This window comes from Lepisosteus oculatus, unplaced genomic scaffold (genome assembly GCF_040954835.1).
Source record: "Lepisosteus oculatus isolate fLepOcu1 unplaced genomic scaffold, fLepOcu1.hap2 HAP2_SCAFFOLD_60, whole genome shotgun sequence".
Lineage (NCBI taxonomy): Eukaryota > Metazoa > Chordata > Actinopteri > Semionotiformes > Lepisosteidae > Lepisosteus > Lepisosteus oculatus.
The window spans coordinates 1,363,591-1,384,492 of NW_027168149.1; the positions used below are offsets into that span (position 1 = coordinate 1,363,591).

Genomic DNA, 20,902 nt, shown 5'->3' on the forward strand with positions numbered 1-20,902 from the left:
GTGGCTTTTGCAGCGAGCGGCTCCATCACTTGCATCCCCTTGCAACTCGCAACTGAAAACCCACTGAAGCTAAGCAGGTGTGAGCCAGGTCAGTACCTGGATGAGGATGAGCTACAGGGAAAAACAAAGCTTCCAGCTGGAAGCGGTGTTAATGGTGCCGGCGGGGGGGCGCTCACCCTGAGGTCTGTGCGGGTCCCAATGCCCCAGTATAGTGACGGAGATGCTGTGTTGTAAAAGGGCGCTGTCTTTTGGATGAGATGTAAAACCGAGGTCACAGCGCTCTGTGGTCATTCAAAATGACCACCAAAACCTTTGACAAAAGCTCTTGGTAATTGATGGTCTTCAATAATGCTTCTCCTTTAGGTACATTTTAAATCAGCTGAAAAATGCTGTGAAATGGGGGGGCACTTCAGGCCAGTGTAGGATTTGGGTTACAAGAACCATGAAACTGCACGAGAAAGCCCGTACACTGAATTACACGGCTTTCTATTCAAAGGAGGACAAAAGAAATTCCCTGAGTTTGATTTTTTGCAGCACAGAGAGGAGCACTGTCGTGAGGCCGGTTAGCTCAGTTGGTTAGAGCGTGGTGCTAATAACGCCAAGGTCGCGGGTTTGAGCCCTGTACGGGCCAGGTCTAGGTCCAGGTCCCTGTTTGTGAAACAGGCAAATGACTGTCTCAGGGGCCCATTCCTCATTCTCAAGACACATGTATGCACTATGTACACCGTGCATTGAGCAATAGGGACTGAGTACACCACAGGTAAGGTTAGAAGTCATTCTGAGGTGCCACATGTGAGGGATACAGCTAGGCATCCGAAATGTAGGGTTTGAGACCCTTCAGGAGTACTGCATCCTCTGAGACAGACCCTGTTAAACAAATGATCATTTCTTTCGGCATTAGGGACTAAATATACTAAACATATGATGCTAAAATGTTATTTTCACATATATTAATGTAATAAATGATTGCTTATGCTTTATAAACAAATCTAATTCAAATAAAAGCTTAAGTTTTGTATTTATCTTGTACCATAGAACATGATTTTCTTTGTATTTCAAGCCCACAAAGTGTCCAAATGACGCACTACATGATATAAGGAAGATTATCACATGCATATCGGTATTATCTTTCTTATGAAAATGCATTCCTTTCATTACCTTTTACTTTTTAAAATGAACTCAAATTGAGTATAATGTAATAATTTAAGTAGAATAGATTCTAATAATATAATGATCCAGTGTTTTGCACTACTTCACTGCTTCACTGCTCTATGCCATCTGGAAATAAATCCTCAGACTGCTTACTGCCGTGGGCATGTACCAATAAATTAAAGGAGCACATCTGTTTATCACTGCGTTGAAGCAGGAGACACACAGTCTCTGCAAACACATCCTAGATACAGTGTTCCAGCACCTTTGACCTCATCCAGAACGTATCATTTCTTGAAAGGGATTGCTGTCCGAATGCACATCTGAATCCCAAACAGAATCTCTAGTAAAATACGATCATTTGTGAAACAGGCAAATGACTGTCTCAGGGGCCCATTCCTCATTGTCAGACACATGTATGGAATGCTTTCACCGTGCATTGAGCAATAGGGATTAAAAACACCGCAGGTAAGGTTAGATGTCATGTTCTATGATCATTTCTTTCAGCATTAGGGACTAAATATACTAAACGTATGATGCTAAAATGTTATTTTCACATATATTAATGTAATAAATGATTGCTTATGCTTTATAAACAAATCTAATTAAAATAAAAGCTTAAGTTTTGTATTTATCTTGTACCATAGAACATGATTTGCTTTGTATTTCAAGCCCACAAAGTGTCCAAATGTTCTATGATCATTTCTTTCATCATTAGGGACTAAATATACCAAACGTATGATGCTAAAATCCTGAAAAAAGGATGTGCTCCATCTCGTCAGTAGATTGGATTCCAAAACTGATTTGGGTCAATATACATTACCTTTGAAATTAAAGTACAGTCTACTGTAGGGAACCATCAACTTAGAAAGCATTGGCCTTCCCTGGGGGTCAGGTAGGTGCAAAAGATAAACCTTTATCCTATCTTTATCTTAAGATAAGTGGCCAAGCAGTATTTTTCCAAGTTTCACCAAGCACATCATGTTGCCATAGTAGACAAAGTTCTATAAAATGTTAAATAACTTTTAAAAAAAGTATCTTGGTCTTACAGTACTGTACAAGGTGAATTAAACTGTCCCTGGTAATAAAAAGTAATTAGAAGCATCTCAGAAACTTTATCTCTAGAAACATTAGCTGTTTTATATCATGTAATTTAGTGTGATGTTGTCAGAATTCAAGGACATTATCACACACAGAAATTGGTTCAGTTAAATCTAAAAAACACAGCTAAACATGGGTTTAAATGTAACAGAAGTCTCACCTCTTGTCAAAAGATTTAATTCAAGAAGCGATGTAATAAATGATTGCTTATGCTTTATAAAGAAGCTTAAGTTTTGTATTTATCTTGTACCATAGAACATGATTTTCTTTGTATTTGAAGCCCACAAAGTGTCCAAATGATGCACTACATGATATAAGGAAGATTATCACATGCATGTCGGTATTATCTTTCTTATGAAAATGCATTCCTTTCATTACCTTTTACTTTTTAAAATGAACTCAAATTGTGTATAATGTAATAATTTAAGTAGAATAGATTCAGGTAGGAAATATAGAGTCATGATGTTTATGGCTGACATCATTTCACATGGGTGAATTTTAAGCTAAGAAATAAAAACATTTACAATGAAGATACCATTGCTTAATTTTAAATGCCTTTAAAAAATAAATACCTCCTGAGAATAATTTGCCACTCCCAGATCCTTGATAAGGTACTGTTTGAATCCAATCAGGAGAGGAGCATCCAGGGAGTGCTTTCTATAGAGTCCAGCTTGGGCCACTCTCTTCCGGCCTGCTGATACTTTTTAACTACTCAGGGCCTGTAAGGATATAAAACACCGGTTTAAACATTTTATACCTATAAGACAAATTAGAATTTTAGTAAAAAATAGATACATCTGAAAAATAAAAAAGTCTTACTGCTGATAGAGTTCTTCAGAGCTCACATCTTCCCCTTCCTTATCCGCTTCTGTTTCAGTTTCTAGAGCAGCCTCTGGCATCTCTTCCTCCTGGACAGCGGCCTCTTGCTCAGGGCCGCTGGAATGCAGGTAGATTCTTTTCAACATGCTTTTACATAATATGTTGTAACAATGATTTCAAAAAGAAACTACAGAAGCCTTACAGATTAAAAATATCTCACCTTGCCAATGTGTCTTCAGGCTTCCCATGTACAAAAAGGCCCAAGGACTCTAGCAGTCTTACAACCACTATCCTGTTTGCCTCACCAGACACGATCTCTATTCTGTGGTAATCCACGATGACCCCGTTCTTCAGGTGATTCATCATGTCCTCCCTCGCCTGTTGAGAGGCCATCCTGATCTTTTCTGCCGTGGCGTGCTTCATACACGCCCTCTTCAAGTGAGCAGGAAGCTGATCAAGAGTATTCAGGTACATCTTGCACACCAGGGGAATCCGTGCGGGTTTCCTTTGAAAATAAATAATACCATCTGTGTATAGAAACAAGACTGATTTCTTAAATTATCCTTAATTTTCTCTCTCATAGTTTGAGCATAATGATTTTATTGCATTTATATAAAATGCAATAAATAAATAATGGTTTCATAAAAAAGTGAACACTTACTTGGTCTCAGTCACAGACTTTCCAATAGAAGCCATTGTGGAGTTCAGCAACTGCAGGTCCTAGAAGTGGGGAAAGAATTTTAAAAGAGAAATTGAATTACAATACAGAAGGAATGGCTGAGGGTTCACTGAAATATATAAATATACAAATTCCAAAGACTGAGTCCATATAGAAACAACTACCTTTCATTTTCAGTATAAGAAAAAAAAAACATTATCTTCCAAAGCATCATAAAATTGTCCCTTCTTCCAGACTCTACTTCTCTCTTGTAGTAGTATAGCAGACCTTTCCAGGTGAGCAGATCACAGAGTCCGAAATGAGCTTCCTCCATCAAGCAAAGTACCTGAACATGACTCTGTCATCATAAAAGCGCCCCTGTAATAAAGAAATTAAATCCGAAATCAAGAGGGCAGTTGCCTACTGAAATACAAGAAGTCATCAATTTTAACCTAGCAACACATTAAAGGCTGCATCTATACAAGTACGATTCTAGAAATGCTCACCAGATTACGTTTTAAGAAGGAACTGCGCCTCAGGTTCCGCCGAGATCTTAACTCGGATGGCAGGATTCAGAGTCCGGAGTGCGGACTGATGGCGCACGGAGGGTCCATATACTGTGGATCCCTCAGTGATCTTCCGCGTATTCAAACCGCCAGCGTGTGACTCCCCTGTCCCCGTAACCTCATTGCTCTGCTCTCTCCTCTGTGCAGCTGAGCCCGACTCACGGTAAAATGGAAAAAAATATGCCCTCGACGTGAGATTTATTCTGGAGCGAGCCAGTGTTGCGCATAGCTGCCTTCAAAGCAGTTAACCCAGGTTCGATTCCCGGCCAACGCAGTTGCGAATGTTTTCAAATGCTGTCATGAGCCTTGGATTGTGACTAGCAAAGCGAAGCCTTTTGAAAGAGCTAAAGCACTGCAAAACGGAATTGAAGGAGAATCTTACAGGGGATTCTGAGCAGTGTCTGCATACATGCAGTCAGATAAAGGTGCTGAAAGCTTGAGCTACTCTCAATGTCATGCTGCCCTTCCCCGGAGTAAATCTGTTACATTGAAAGAATGCTTCTGGCAGGTTCAAAAAGGGACCCTTGTTAATTGGAGAAATCAATGATTTCGAATGAATTCTGTATGCGTTAAAAGACAGCTATACACAGAAAACATGCAGGACACTGCTCATGATGTCTCAGTGCGTTTTTCAAAGCCATCTGACAAAGCCCGCCCACTGAAAACTGCAGCACATCGTGTAAAGACGTTCATCTTTGTAACTACTGCACGCACAGGAAGCAGAATAAATTCCTCTTTTCAAACTGTCAAAGGTTTGCTTTGCGAACGCTGCAGGACATCGCACAATCTCTTTTGAATGGGGACAAACGATTTCTTATGGGGCGCAGTAAGTACAGACGTTTAAAATGCTCCACTCATGTCGACGATGCAGCATGAAGAAGCGCAACCTAACGTTTGACAGACAAAAGTCAGGCGCCGCTATGAGCAATATGAAATCATACTGACAGCACACGGCGTTTCGCGCTGACACAAAAGTAATCTCGACAGACGCTGTTCTCTGCATAAAGCTGAAAGAGCTAAAGAGCGTTTCTGTTGACACGTAACAAGCTCGTTTCTTTCTACCATGATATCACCGTGACCAAATCTGTCTTTAAACACCTTGCTCAGTCTCTGACGAGACTGTCAAAAATTGCTTTCGCCGATTGTATTGCAAACCGGCGGAAGCGGGGTATTGGGAAAAGTTTTCAACTAGCAATAATCGCGCCTCGGCTAAACCTCACAGGCTACGATACTGCCACTGCGCAAAGCTGACGGTTGCCAGGCAACCGCGGGGATCCTATGGAAATCGTTATCGATCGTCTCATGGCATGTCGTTGCTATAACGCTTCATATTTGTCGTCTTCTTCTTCTTCTAGCTTGAGGTTTTGAAGAATTTCATGACAGACAAGGGCTCCGTTGGGAACAAAGGGCGTTGTGAGAAAACCGTTGCTTATTTTCAGCAGCAGAGATACAACCCTTTAAATACAAGATGACAGAACAATGACGAAGGGCATGCCGGGAGGAACTCATGCACTACAGAGGAAAGGGGGCGGGCACGTACAGTTCACATTCAAGCCACAAGTACTCTTCTTGGATGTTGCACAAACAAATCCTAACGTCTTGAAAGCATTGCAGCATGTTTGTGTCCCACTTCCCGTGGCTGCGGGACGACTGACACGAACGGACAAACACAATCTGTGGCGTTTAGCGTGACATAGTCTTGCAGGCATCGTGCTGTCTCACTGCCATATTATACCGCTGGAGGAAACAGTCCATCTGGCCATGAAACTCATTTGAACGTCTAGCTACAGCAACTAACAATATCATGATTTATTCAGGATGTGTGGAATCAGCACGTCCCGGAGACAGCTTCCGAAATCGTGAGCATTCTCTGGTGGTAGGGGCGTTCAAGATGGCGCTCAGGTGGGAGGTAAAGTTTAGTGGTTGGGGAGGTTTTTTGGGGTTTTCATGACCTGAATGTTAATTTTTGCTTTTTTTGACTACAGAAAAAGAAGGACTTAACACTAGTTGTTTAAACTTCAGTTATAATTGAAAGAAAAAACGATTTTTTTTTAGGTTTAAAAAGTCCGATATGAGTAACACTGGGAAAAGAAAAGAGAGTGCTGGGTCTTCGAAGGAGAACTCTAAGATACCTCAATCGTATATGTATAGCACTACAAAAAAATCGATGGCAACTAAAGGGAAAAGTGAAGCAGCTGCAGGGGCAGCAACAGGGCGGAGGCGCCGCGCGCCCGGCCGACGTGTTGGACCGGTGCGCTTTACGTGCTGAAATAAACACGCGAAAGCCCCGAAATGTTTCCAGAGTGCTGTGCACTGGAGGTTTTTGTCTGGTGAAGACTTGCCTGGTGCTCCTCCGTGCAGATTGTTTGTCCTCCTCCAGTGCGGGACGAGCCAACACAAGGGAGCGCATTCGCCAACATCCAGGCACGCAATGCGATTTGGAAAGCAGCTCCTTTCCAAAGAGTTGCACACGAACGATCCTTCAGTCCCGCTCGGGGGGCACGGAACCCCCGCCACACACAGCTTCAAGTAGCGAGTCAGTCGCCAGGGCTTTCGCTTACGGCCACACCACCCTGAACACGCCCGATCTCGTCTGATCTTGGAAGCTAAGCAGCGTCGGGCCTGGTTAGTACTTGGATGGGAGACTGCCTGGGAATACCAGGTGCTGTAAGCTTTTGCTCTCCCGGCCAGCAGGGGTCGCCGTTGGTGCCGTAGGCTTTGGGAGGAAAACCTGCAGGATGGAAAGGTGATCTATAGCCTCATCTCTAGAGACGTTTTGTTGCTGTGGCATGTGTGTGACCCATATTCAAAAAAAAAAACCCGTCTGTAAAACGAATATCGAAGCTGCCTCTAAATCTGCAAATGAAGATGAGTCGATAAACCACTCGTTTTTCGTATAACTAGACATATATTCGTTTGTTACCGATTTCATTCATTGAGCACGGATACAATAGAGGTACAGCCATTCACTGTTTGACATGTCTGCACTGGTACAGAACCGAGCAATCAGAAAACGGGTGAAACTGTCTTTAGACTCAGCATACAGTACCGAGGCCCCCCATGACCAAATAAAGGCTAACCTCGATAATCAGCCTAAAGAACGCAGACTACAGCAAAACGACTGACTTTGAAAAGGGAATGAACGTCCGGAAGGAGTAGTGGAACTAGCTTGAGATGCTTCTCCGGACCCCTAACTAAAAGCCAGCGAGAACCAGCAGCGGCGTCCACTCCTGTCGAACCGGGATCCTTCCGCAGCCACGCAGCTCGTGGTGTCCTAACCCTCCCGTATCTGATTTTGGTCCAAGCACATCAGGGGAGAGCGCGAACGCAGTCCCCCACTACCAGAAATTATGCAGTCGAGATTCCCACATTTGGGGAATTCGCAGGGGTCAGCACAGCCGGAGTGCAATGGCCGAGCCTCGCCCTGGGTGAACCTCCTTCTTGATCAAGGTATCTCCCCTGCCAGGTAAGTATGAGTTAAACAGGCCCCTGCAAGCGGCCCGCACCCACAGCACAAATCGCGCAGCCTTGGCCACCTCCTCGCCCCGCACGCCACCGCCTCCTGCTGGGCCCACTCTTTCACACACTCACACGCCACACTTACACTCAAAAGTGTGGGCAAAACGAGAAAACGAGCGCGCCGTTTCCTACACATCTGCAGTCGCCGTTGCGCATTCGCAGCATGTCCCGGGATGCAATTCGGCCTCATTTGCATAACTCCAGACCGGCAGATCGCCACGCAAGCTCGCGACGTGCGCCTGCCACACACCGAACAAACCTTTTCAGCAATTTCCAAAAAACGGGCCTGCTCGCCTGCCCACAAGGCTCCGTCTCTTACCTGCTCTCCAGAGCCTGCTGTCTTCTGTGCTTTTCTCTCGGCACCGCTGCAGTGCACACAACTCCTGCAGCGGGAGGGGGGGAGAAAGTTCCCGCGCTCCGCCGCAGGGAAGGCTCGCTCCGTGCGCACACGTCCTTTCGATGCCAGTCCAACAAGTGCTCCGCATTAGCTGCGTCGGGGCTCCGGCGTGTCGCACCTCACCTCACCTTGCACTGCCCCCTCCTTGAATGTCTGCCGCTGGGCATGCCCCGCTCTCCTCCGCCTTATCTTATCGCGTGTGAGCACCGACAATGGCCACAATGCCGGGGAATGGCACCTGTAAAGTGTTAATTGGGGCACAGGAACAGCCCGTCTCGTCTCGGGGGGGCCGGCTTCAGAGACAATACAGCAAACACAGCGGGGCGGGGGAAGAAGACGACACCACACATGCGGGTACATTCAGCTCCGGCGGGAACGAGACATTTGTCGGTCTTTTCAAGTGCCGAGAGCCGAGCAATCCTTCACTTGTATCGTTTCTCCCCGGTGACTAGATCTGGCCCTGCGACTCTCGACTGGGCTCACCCCCGGGGCAGCCCAGCAGGTGTGAGCCTGGCCGGCACCCGGATGGGAGATTCCACCCCGGAAAAGCTCCGGTTGCTGCTGCTCCTGCAAGAGGTGTGACTGGGACCAGTAGGGAGCGCTCACCCTGCGGGCTGTGTGGCTCTCTTACGCCCCAGCCTCCTGATGGCGACACTCTGCTGCACAAACAGGCGCCGTCCTTCGGGGGAGGCGTCAAACCGAGGTCCCGACCCTCCTTGGCCATTAGGAAACCCCAGGGCGTCTCTCAAAAAGAGACGCCGTGGGTGTCCCTCTGGTGTTAGTGCTCCCCTTTACCCATCAGTCGGGGTCTCCTCCTAATCCCCGTCTCACCTGTAACAATCAATGACGAGGCCCCCCTGTCCGTGAGATTTAGTACTCGCGCAAGAGACCGGGGGCAGAGCGCGAAAGCGGTCCCCCGCCCCCAACAAAGTTGGCGCTCCGGGTTCCCTCTCGGGGCCCTGCAACACAGCGGAAGGGCAGCGAGAAGGAGCCTCTTGCTCTGACGCCGCAAGGCCACAAGAGGGCGGAGGCGCCGCGCGCCCGGCCGACGTGTTGGACCGGTGCGCTTTACGTGCTGAAATAAACACGCGAAAGCCCCGAAATGTTTCCAGAGTGCTGTGCACTGGAGGTTTTTGTCTGGTGAAGACTTGCCTGGTGCTCCTCCGTGCAGATTGTTTGTCCTCCTCCAGTGCGGGACGAGCCAACACAAGGGAGCGCATTCGCCAACATCCAGGCACGCAATGCGATTTGGAAAGCAGCTCCTTTCCAAAGAGTTGCACACGAACTATCCTTCAGTCCCGCTCGGGGGGGCACGGAACCCCCGCCACACACAGCTTCAAGTAGCGAGTCAGGCGCCAGGGCTTTCGCTTACGGCCACACCACCCTGAACACGCCCGATCTCGTCTGATCTCGGAAGCTAAGCAGCGTCGGGCCTGGTTAGTACTTGGATGGGAGACTGCCTGGGAATACCAGGTGCTGTAAGCTTTTGCTCTCCCGGCCAGCAGGGGTCGCCGTTGGTGCCGTAGGCTTTGGGAGGAAAACCTGCAGGATGGAAAGGTGATCTATAGCCTCATCTCTAGAGATGTTTTGTTGCTGTGGCATGTGTGTGACCCATATTCCAAAAAAAAAACCCGTCTGTAAAACGAATATCGAAGCTGCCTCTAAATCTGCAAATGAAGATGAGTCGATAAACCACTCGTTTTTCGTATAACTAGACATATATTCATTTGTTACCGATTTCATTCATTGAGCACGGATACAATAGAGGTACAGCCATTCACTGTTTGACATGTCTGCACTGGTACAGAACCGAGCAATCAGAAAACGGGTGAAACTGTCTTTAGACTCAGCATACAGTACCGAGGCCCCCCATGACCAAATAAAGGCTAACCTCGATAATCAGCCTAAAGAACGCAGACTACAGCAAAACGACTGACTTTGAAAAGGGAATGAACGTCCGGAAGGAGTAGTGGAACTAGCTTGAGATGCTTCTCCGGACCCCTAACTAAAAGCCAGCGAGAACCAGCAGCGGCGTCCACTCCTGTCGAACCGGGATCCTTCCGCAGCCACGCAGCTCGTGGTGTCCTAACCCTCCCGTATCTGATTTTGGACCAAGCACATCAGGGGAGAGCGCGAACGCAGTCCCCCACTACCAGAAATTATGCAGTCGAGATTCCCTCATTTGGGGAATTCGCAGGGGTCAGCACAGCCGGAGTGCAATGGCCGAGCCTCGCCCTGGGTGAACTGATTTCGATTTTTAAGAACTTTATTTTCTTTTCACAAAAAAATACAGGACATCACAAATCAGAAAGCTTTACATTCATATACATACTTAAAACAGTATATATGATCACATCTCATTACATTTTGACATGGTAACAGTTACATAGCAACAATTTTCTTTTTTTCTGGTGCAAATCACATTCTTTACTTAAACTTGATAATGTTTTTCACAGTTTCTTGAGATATTGACCTATGCTCTCTATTTCCCACAGATTTTCTGCTTCCTCCCTCCCTTCTCTCCACAGATCTCTGAGGTAATAGTTCTCTCGGGTGATGAACAGGGCCAGGCTACCTGCTGCCTTGACTGGGATCTCGATGCCTTTGAACAGCCCCATGTTCCTCACTCTCCACAGGGCAACTTTCCCACTGTTCACCACGGCCCAGATCCTGTCAAACACGTCAGGAGGAAGTTTGACAGGAGAGATGCCGTATATGACGAAAGCAGCGGTCAGGGTAAATTGGGGCGAGAGAGCCTGCAACCAATCTTCAAACTGTGCCCAGAAGGCCTTAGCAAAAAAGCAGGACCACAGGAGATGGGATACAGTCTCCTCCTCGCCGCAGCCCACCCTAACGCAGCGAGGGCTGGGGGTGAGGCCCCTACGGTACAAGAAAGTTCGTACCGGTAAGCACTGGTGGACGACACTCCAGGCTAAATCTCTGTGAATGTTGCACAGAAACTTAGAGGATGTGTGTTTCCACACCTTCCTTGTTTGGGCTGATGTTAAAATGCCCACATGGGTCTGCCTATTGTTCTGGGGTGCAATGAAATCTTCCAGTTTTTGGACGCTGACATCTCGGAGGGGAATATGGCCAATTGGGTGAGATCTTAGAAAACTTTTAACTGTCCCATAAATTGCAGGGCATGTGTCAGAGAGTGGGACGTCCAGCTTGGGTCTGACACCCCACACTCTGAACACCTCCCTACCTACCCAGAGCCTGGAAAAATAAGTCCAGGTACGCGCTGCAGGTGCTGTTGCAAAGCCTCTCAGCACAGAGGCCAGGAAAATGCACAGCAGCTTCGTAGCAATATCTGGGACAGACTTCCCCCCTGAGGGTAGCGGCCTGTACATTATTTCCCTTCTGAGTCTTTCCTGCTTCCCACCCCATAGAAATTGAAACATCAATCTCCTCATCACCGCCGCAACACGGTGTGGGATTGGGAAGGTAGAAGCCAGAAAATTCAAGACAGGCAAGAGCTCGGCTTTGATGACCAGCACCTTCCCTGTCATGGTGAGGTCTCGGTCCTTCCATTGCATCAGTTTTTTGTTTAAGATTGGCAATTTGTTCTGCCAATTTACTGTTCCCATCTCTTCTCCAAAATACACCCCCAGGACCTTAATTCTCTTCTCTTGCAGCCTGAGATCATGTCCTTCTTTTGGCTCCCTCCAGTTCTGATAAAAAATCTCACTCTTAGATTTGTTAATTTTTGCGGAGGAAGCCAAAGAGAAACGATCACAGCACTGCAGAGCTCTGCTAATTGAGGCATTGTCAGAGAGGAGCAGGGTGACGTCATCCATGTATAGAGATGTCTTTACCTCTCCTCCCCCACTTCCAGGCACTGGTATCCCATTAATGGCCTGATCCTGGCGCAAGGCACAGGCTAAGGGCTCCATAGCCAAAACGCATAACAAGGGGGATAATGGGCAGCCCTGCCTCACCCCTGAACAGACTTCAAAGGGGCGTGATCTATTGCCATTAACCATGACTCTGCTGTTGCTACCTGTGTACAGCAGGTTAATCCACTTTCTCATGATGGGGCCAAACTTCATGTGCTCAAGTCCCGATGTTAAGTACTGCCGGTTTAGGCGGTCAAAGGCCTTTTCTAGGTCTACACCTAAAATGCAAAGAGGGAGGGAGCGATCCTCAGAGTACAGACAGACATCCCTCAACAAGGCCAGGTTGTCGCTCATCAGGCGTCCTGCTATCCCACAAGTCTGTTCTTTCCCTACCAGTGAGGCCACTACATTTTGTAGGTGCAGGAAAAGGGCTTTGGACAGGATCTTAGTGTCCACGCCTAACAGGCTGAGGGGTCTCCAGTTCTTTATGTCATTTTTTGCTCCTTTCTTAAACAAGAGAGAAATAGTGCCTTCTCTTAAGGAGTCAGGCAGCAATTCTGTCTTATATCTTTCCTCGAATAGGACCAGTAGCGGATCCTGAAGCAGATCCCAAAAGGTGCAATAAAATTCTTTAGGGAGCCCGTCAGCACCTGGAGTTTTCCCCTTCTGTAAGCTCTCCATAGCCTGTCTCAGCTCTTCTACTGTGAAATCCCTCTCAAGTACTTCCCTATCTTCTTCACTCAAAACGTTTTCTAGCTTTGAGGTAAAAAAATGAATTTCTTCATCCTTTACCTCTGTAGAGCTGTACAGTCTTGAGTAGAAGGCCTTGGTGCAGGAGAGGATAGCACTCGGCTCTGTTCTCTCTCGTCCCTCCTCATCAACTACACTTTCCATGACAGACTTGGAGCCTACCACTTTCCTGAAAAAGAAGCGAGTACACTTCTCATTTTCTTCCAAGAACTGCACTCTGCCTCTTAACAGCACTCCTCGACTACTTTCTTCGGCTATGCTCCGGATGTCCTTTTTTAAAAGGGTGATATCCTCGAGCACATCGAAGCCACTGTGCAGCATCGTGTAGAGACGCTGCAGCTGCCTCTGTTTCCTGGCTAGCACTCCTCTCCGTCTGGCAGCAGCCTTCCTTCCCTCAGCCATGAAAAAGGCCTTTGTCCTCATCTTCACCTCCTCCCACCACTCTCCTACTGACCCGTACAGACACTGCAAGGACAGCCACTGTGATAGTTTCTCCTTGTAGCGGGATACTACCCCCTCGTTCTCTAGCAGCTTTGTGTTGAGTTTCCAGAGGCCTGGGCCAAAGACAGTCCCGCCCTGGAGTTCCACTCTACACCCTAAAGCCTGATGATCTGAGAAGAAGACAGGCTGAAGAGTGACCCCAACAACTTTCACTCTCTCTGAGACAAAGCAATAGTCAATTCTGGAGCTGCTATTCCTCCCTGACCATGCATATCCTGCTGTTGTGGGATATATACATCTATATGTGTCTGAGAGTTTAAAGTCTTGAACTAAGTTTTGCAGGGCCAGTGAGCTGGAATCCAATTTTATCGGAGAGCTAGACTGCCTGTCTGTGTGCTCTAAGATACAATTAAAATCCCCTCCCACTATCACGTCTGTGCTACTTAACAATAGGGGAGAGAGTGCCTTGAGTAGCTCCACCCTTCCTCCCACGTCAGTAGGACCATACACATTGATTAGCCGCAGGTTAACGGTCCCCCATTCCACATCCACACACAGCAACCTGCCATCTATGACCCTCTGAATACTTTTCAATTTGAAAGCCCATCCTTTGAAAAGAATGGCCACGCCAGAGGCTCTGTTGTTATTGTCCCCTGACCAAACAGAAGGCCCTTTATCCCACCTATCTTCAAAGCTTTTATACCTCTCTTGATAGGCTAAAGCACACTCCTGCAACATCAACACATCTCCCTCTCTCTGCTGGAGGTAATCAAAGACAGACTGGCATTTAACTCTGTCATTGATACCTCTGGTGTTAAGAGAAATTATGTTTAGAGCCATATTACATAAGAAAGTGGAACCAGTCTTTACAAAACACATTTCTCTTCGGTCTCACCTGTTACCTTCTTCTTTTTCTTTTTCTTCTTACCAATTTCCTGCCAGCCATCCTCTGAATGAGCCTTCATCAGGGTGGCAGCAGTAAAAGCATTCACGGAGTCCATTTCAAGGAAGGGGGTAGAGGGAGGGGTGGAGGGGTTCCAGCTGTCCCCATCGCCATGCTCTCCTTCCTCCTCGCTCGGGTAGAAAACAGAGTCATTTTTCCTTTTCCTCAAGTCCAGCTCCTGGGAGCACTGAGGGGAAAGGGGTGCAGCCGATGCACCAGTCTCCTCTTCCCCCTCACCCACCAGCTGTTGCAGATCCTCCGTGATGGACTGGATGGAGGAGAGGAGGGCATCTGTAGCACTTGCAGAGTCTGAGAAAAGCAGCTCCGCTGAATCCTGGGTATCGTCGCTGGACCCGCTCCACCGGGGGGCCCCACACTGGCCCTCGTTCTGAGGAGCAGGAGTGGGGGAGGGGTCCTCGCTGTTCTCGGGGGTTTTCAAACCCTCGTGCTTGTCTGGTGCAGTCTGCGGTTGTGGGGGGGTAGTGGATTTCTCTTCCACCGGCCCCGGAGCCACAGCAGGACTGATCCTGGCTGGAGGCTGAGACTCTTTGTCCAACAAGGGTTCTTTGTTTGACTTGTTGTTTGCTTTGGCTTTTCGGGCCGGTTTGGCTGAAACAAGCACTGCCTCATCCTTTCTCATTTTGAGTTTATTGGCGTAGGCGTGAGGGCAGTTCTTAAAAACGTGTCCTTCCGAGCCACATAAATTGCACTTTGGCAGCATTGAACAGTCAGAGGCTAAATGTCCCTGTTTGCCACAGGTCTTGCAGCATTTCACAGTGCAGGACGATGCCAGGTGTCCCACAGCACCACAGCACCGACACACCTTTGGTTGTCCCACATAAAAAACATAGCCATTGCAGGCGCCCAGCCGGATTGTAGAGGGCAGGTGCCTTAAGCCTCCATTTACATTGTCCGGTAGCAAGCGAACCTCGAATTTCCTTGCTCCTGTTTTTATACCGTCAACATCTCTAACCTCAGTTCCATGGTGGACGGTGCAGTACTGGTTAAGCCAGGTGTGAATGTCCTCCGTCTTTGCCAGTTCCGAGAACATAACAACATGCACCGTTTTCCTCTCTCTCTGTGTCAGAGGCTGCAAGCTGATCTTCTCAAGGGCAGGAACTTTCCCTCTTTTTGCCTCAAACACATCCACGCATTGTTCAAACAGAGAATAGGTAGCAAAAACAACCTCAAATGCTTTCTGACCTGGGAGAGCGAAGATGAAATCCAAGTGCCGAGGTTCAAAGCCAAGTTCCTTCTGTAACACTTTTCTGCTGAACTGCATACGATCCATGAAGAGGTCATCCAAAAGCTCAAAACGTACAGCATTCTTGCGGGATCCAAAGGTTGCCATCTCAAACTGCAAAACAAACACTGCTTCCACAAAACAAGAAAACAATCCAACTACTCCAACTACAGGCTGATCAAGGTATCTCCCCTGCCAGGTGAGCTGAGAGCCGCAGGCGATGAGCCCGGAGCTGAACGGGCCCCACTGGCTCGTTTGTAAGGCCAGGTGCATTGCCAACCACGACTGGCAGGGCAGAGGACTTGAAGGCGGCCTGGGCTCCTGCAGCTGTCCAGCCACGCACTCTGGTTTCTCTTCATCTCGTACAAATCTTTTGCCTTTTACTAAAGATTTCATGGAGAGGAGCATGAATGAGTTCCATACAATTTTTGTGCTTCCCTGCCTTCGGGTGGGGCGCAGCTGGGCTGGTCAAAGAGAGAAAACAAAACCGCTCACAATCGCTCTTACAATGCAGTAAGTAGCACAGGCTACTTAGGGAGTAGGCTGATGTGTTTAAAAACAACCAGCGCCAGGCAGGAGTCAAACCTCCAAACTCCTAATCCATAGTCAGACACATTATCCATTGCACCACTGGCCCTGGTGTGACACTGCAGGACTGTAACCCAGTGAGCTTAGCACTGCAACTAGTAAAATATTACCCCTGGTCCATTCTTTTCCAAAAGTGAGAAACACCTGTTTTCTACATTTTGTCTGTTTTAAAACCATATCTCTTTAAACCAAACCAAGAGTTTGTCTTTTGCACTGATATTCTGATTCATTTCGATTTCAAAGAAAAAAAAAACATTACCTTCCAAAGCATCATAAAATTGTCCCCTCCTCCAGACTCTACTTCTCTCTTGTAGTAGTACAGCAGACCTTTCCAGGTGAGCAGATCACAGAGTCCGAAATGAGCTTCCTCCATCAAGCAAAGTACCTGAACATGACTCTTTCATCATAAAAGCGCCCCTGTAATAAAGAAATTAAATCCGAAATCAAGAGGGCAGTTGCCTACTGAAGTTCAAGAAGTCATAAATTTTAACCTAGCAACACATTAAAGGCTGCACCTATACAAGTACGATTCTAGAAATGCTCACCAGATTACGTTTTAAGAAAGAACTGCGCCTCAGGTTCCGCCGAGATCTTAACTCAGATGGCAGGATTCAGAGTCTGGAGTGTGGAATGATGGCGCACGGAGGGTCCACATACTGTGGATCCCTCAGTGATCTTCCGCGTGTTCAAACCGCCAGCGTGTGACTCCCCTGTCCCCGTGACCTCATTGCTCTGCTCTCGCCTCTGTGCAGCTGAGCCCGACTCATGGTAAAGTGGAAAGTCAGAGACTGAGCAAGGTGTTTAAAGACAGATTGTGTCATGGTGACATCATGGTAGAAAGAAACGAGCTTGTTACGTCTCAACAGAAACGCTCTTTAGCTCTTTCAGCGTTATGCAAAGAACAGCGACTGTCGAGATCACTTTTGAGTCAGCGCGAAACGCCGTGTGCTGTCAGTTTGATTTCATATTGCTCGTAGCGGCGCCCGGCTTTTGTCTGTCAAACGTTAGGTTGCGCTTCTTCATGCTGCATCGTCGGCATGAGTGGAGCTTTTTAAACGTCTGTACTTACTGCGCCCCATAAGAAATCGTTTGTCCCCGTTCAAAAGAGATTGTGCGATGTCCTGCAGCGTTCGCAAAGCAAACCTTTGACAGTTTGATAAGAGCGTAAATAAAAAGGCGATTCCTGCGTCTACCACTAATGTAAGAGCTATTTCAAGTGCGGCGTGGTGCGGCTTTTCAAGTGCTTGTGGGCATTTCTCTGTTGTTGATTCTTTTTTTGTGTGTAACAAAGTGGCATTTTCATGTCCGGACGGGTAGACTTTATCATTCCGATATGAAGCCACCTTTAAGTCCTCTGAGGCGTGTCTGTCTGCAAGGCTTGTATTTTGGAAATGTTTTTTTGAAACGGAGAATGACTTTGAAATAGGCTTCCGCCGGCGCCCCGCGATCCAGGTAAGATTGTAGCAAGAACGCAGCGGCGGTGGGGCTTTCTGTAGTCGTGGCCGAGTGGTTAAGGCGATGAACTAGAAATCCATTGGGTTCTTCCCGCGTAGCTCCGAATCCTGCCAACTACGTTGTCCACCTCCTGTCGTTGTGTTCCGGCGCAAGCAAAGAAGCGCGCCTCTTTGCTGGTGGTTTTAAAACACCAAATAGCTTGTACCCACTGCCTTGGAAATAAATTCTTCAGCGTCCGCGAATGGCATTTTGCAGCTGGAAGCATGTCGACGCTTTTTGCACAGAGCACCAAAAAAGCGTCTTTTTTGAAAGCCCAGGCACCGAGCATTGGTGGTTTAGTGGTAGAATTCTCGCCTGCCACGCGGGAGGCTCGGGTTCGATTCCTGGCCACTGCAGTGGCTTTTGCAGCGAGCGGCTCCATCACTTGCATCCCCTTGCAACTCGCAACTGAAAACCCACTGAAGCTAAGCAGGTGTGAGCCAGGTCAGTACCCGGATGAGGGTGAGCTACAGGGAAAAACAAAGCTTCCAGCTGGAAGCGGTGTTAATGGTGCCGGCGGGGGGGCGCTCACCCTGAGGTCTGTGCGGGTCCCAATTCCCCAGCATAGTGACGGAGACGCTGTGTTGTAAAAGGGCGCTGTCTTTTGGATGAGATGTAAAACCGAGGTCACAGCGCTCTGTGGTCATTAAAAATTAAAAATGACCACCAAAACCTTTGACAAAAGTTCTTGGTAATTGATGGTCTTCAATAATGCTTCTCCTTTAGGTACATTTTAAATCAGCTGAAAAATGCTGTGAAATGGGGGGGCACTTCAGGCCAGTGTAGGATTTGGGTTACAAGAACCATGAAACTGCGTGAGAAAGCCCTGTTGTAACAGAAGGAATAAGGTTCTTGATCCCGAGATGAAGTAAAACAGATGAGTTTATTGCATGCAAAGAACAATAAAGCCAAAGTCTTGTTTCCCGCAAGAAACAACAAAACCGAAGTATTGTTCGATGTGCCGGTACAAACTTTTAGGTTATATAGTCCTTGCTTGCTGCTTCAGACGTCATTCGATGTTATTGTAAGGGGGGGGGGGGTCATGGTATTTGGCCAGTTAAGAGGCCCTTGCTAAATGGTCAGTTTAAGATTATGCCCCCAGAGGGTTCCTTGCTCGCATCCGGAATCCTTATCAGTTAACCCCCTTTCCTGCCATAAACCCCTGTTGCTTAGAAGTCTAATTTTCAGGCAGAACTGACTTAAGTTATTAACCCTTTTAACATCTTGTCTCTTACTTCATTCCCCCCTTATAAAATATGGCATACATCAGGACTGTCTATTTTTACAAATACAATGTCAGGGCAGATCTTTCCTTTTTAGATGTACAGGCATGCATTACCATGACATTGTGCGTTCCACGGTTACAACAAGGTGTTATTGATGTTTTTGTACAAGTGATAGTTACAATTTTACACATAAAACAATCCTAATCCTACAAATACATAAAGTCCTACCCCAGGACCCAAACGCAGACCTCAGCCATGTGGAGATCTATCGTCAGGATCTTGGAACAGCAATATTGACCCAACTCCGATTATAATTTTTTGGCTGAATAGATATGCCAACACCTGGAATGTATTGATACCATATCCCCAGTAATGCTCCTCAGGCCTAACAAGCACACTGTTGGTCTTAGGAAGCATCAGACACAGAAACGGTAACAACATCCTTCTTTCTGTTCACTCAGTCTCTGGTGCCGTGGGTCGGTGAAAGTGCGATGCGCGGATCCAGCGATCTCATCCTGTCACTCAGATGGCACAATCAGTAGTTAGTGGCACTTGATATGGTCCCTCCCAGCAGGATTGCAACGTCTGGCAGGGTATCTCTTCTTCACCTACACCCACTCGCCAGGTATCCGGTCGTGTCTCCCCTCTGCTGGAGGTCCCCAAGCGTCCGGCACCTGTTCACAAGCCCTGTGCACCGCTTCAGTTAACAAACCTACACTACTTTAATAGAGAGTTAGTTAATTCATCAGTGCGTTAGCCAAACTTGGCCTCCAGGGAGTTTCTTTGGCTGCCCGTGATGATCTCAAATGGGCTCAGTCTCACAGTTCCATTTGCTCCAGCCCGCAAACCGCACAGGACTGCAGGTAGAGCATCTACCCACGGTGTCCCTTCAGTTGATATTTCCTTAGTTGGTCTTTCAGACTGTGGGTGATTGGGGCAATGTGACTTCCAACTTACCCCTAGTGAGGCAATTACAGCCTGGCACACCTTCCCAGTGTAGTCTGCCCCTAGATCAGTATCCAAGGGGCAGGGCAGTCCGTACCACGGGATCATCTTTATCATACACTTGGGTATGTGCCAGCCCACATCACATCATCATACAACCCCACATTCTTTACACATTTGTTCTAACCACTATTAAACATCTATTAAAGGCCTCAACCTGAATTCTCCCCTTTCCCCAATAGAGGTTTCACAGGGGTCTCAGACTCCCGCCCTCCCAGTGCCGCTCGTCTGGCATCTGCATCTGCATGGTTGTTACCTTGAGTTACTGGAATTCTTTATTTATTGTGTTATTGACACCTTACTCAAGCTGCTTCCGTCGGCAGCTGTAAAACTACAAATCAGTTCAGAGACAAGCCCAGTATTCTTAACTGGAGTCCCTGCCGTTGTGAGAGAATCTTATTTCTCCATAGCCATCCAGAATTGTGGCCTACATGCAACAAATACATACATTATATACATATACAGTAACCTTTTAACATCTTTCTTTTTACAATCTTCCATCAGTGCTCTTAACTGGCTTGCTGTGCTGAGGCAGTGGAGGGGCATTTTCCGATTGTTAGCACCTCGAATTCTGTTGTAACGGCTCAGCCTGTTCTCTGTTCTCCCTCATGCATCAGAGAGGACCCATCAGTAAACAGTATTACATTTTCTTCAATTTTCACCGTCCCCCACCCTTTGGCTACAGTATCGAATGGTATAATAGTGCCTACCTCCATGCTCCTGCGTCAGCACAGCTGCCCAGAACCCTTTGTCCACACTTACATACAAAGAATGGTTGATCCATCTGAGGAAACCCCAGTCTCAGCACCTGTAAGAGAGCTTGTTTCAAATTATTACAGGCGGCTTTTGCTGCTGGTACCAAGGCAATCTTGTCCTTGTTCTGCACTCCCCCCTTAAGCAGATCTGTTAAAAGTTGTGCTCACCCCGTAAAAATATTGCACCCTGGCCCTGTTAAAATCACACAATGCTCGACACAAAAGGGCCTTATCATAACTGCTTAATATTAGACACTCTAAAGCTGAAGCAACTCAGACTTGTGGGTTTCCTCGTCAGGGGAAGCACTCAGAATACTATCAACATACTGAGTGATCACAGTCAGTTGAAGCCACGTGATACCCTGTTCTGGATAGTCATTCTTTGTAATGCATAATATTCCAACCCAAT

At 47.2% G+C, this 20,902-nt stretch overlaps 6 non-coding genes across 6 annotated transcripts; 3 read left to right on the forward strand and 3 right to left on the reverse strand.

Annotated features, from left to right (window-relative positions):
- Window positions 1-5,400: 5,400 nt before the first annotated feature.
- On the reverse strand, window positions 5,401-5,542 carry LOC138231417 (U4 spliceosomal RNA). The gene has a single exon (XR_011186670.1). It is a non-coding gene; the product is annotated as a U4 spliceosomal RNA (small nuclear RNA).
- A 1,306-nt stretch (window positions 5,543-6,848) lies between these two features.
- LOC138231522 (5S ribosomal RNA) lies at window positions 6,849-6,967 on the forward strand. Its single transcript, XR_011186770.1, has one exon. It is a non-coding gene; the product is annotated as a 5S ribosomal RNA (ribosomal RNA).
- Window positions 6,968-7,603: 636 nt separating this feature from the next.
- Window positions 7,604-7,767, reverse strand: LOC138231543 (U1 spliceosomal RNA). Its single transcript, XR_011186790.1, has one exon. It is a non-coding gene; the product is annotated as a U1 spliceosomal RNA (small nuclear RNA).
- A 1,808-nt stretch (window positions 7,768-9,575) lies between these two features.
- On the forward strand, window positions 9,576-9,694 carry LOC138231453 (5S ribosomal RNA). The gene has a single exon (XR_011186704.1). It is a non-coding gene; the product is annotated as a 5S ribosomal RNA (ribosomal RNA).
- Window positions 9,695-10,330: 636 nt separating this feature from the next.
- On the reverse strand, window positions 10,331-10,500 carry LOC138231395 (U1 spliceosomal RNA). Its single transcript, XR_011186649.1, has one exon. It is a non-coding gene; the product is annotated as a U1 spliceosomal RNA (small nuclear RNA).
- Window positions 10,501-15,764: 5,264 nt separating this feature from the next.
- On the forward strand, window positions 15,765-15,880 carry LOC138231513 (U5 spliceosomal RNA). Its single transcript, XR_011186764.1, has one exon. It is a non-coding gene; the product is annotated as a U5 spliceosomal RNA (small nuclear RNA).
- The last annotated feature ends 5,022 nt before the right edge of the window (window positions 15,881-20,902 follow it).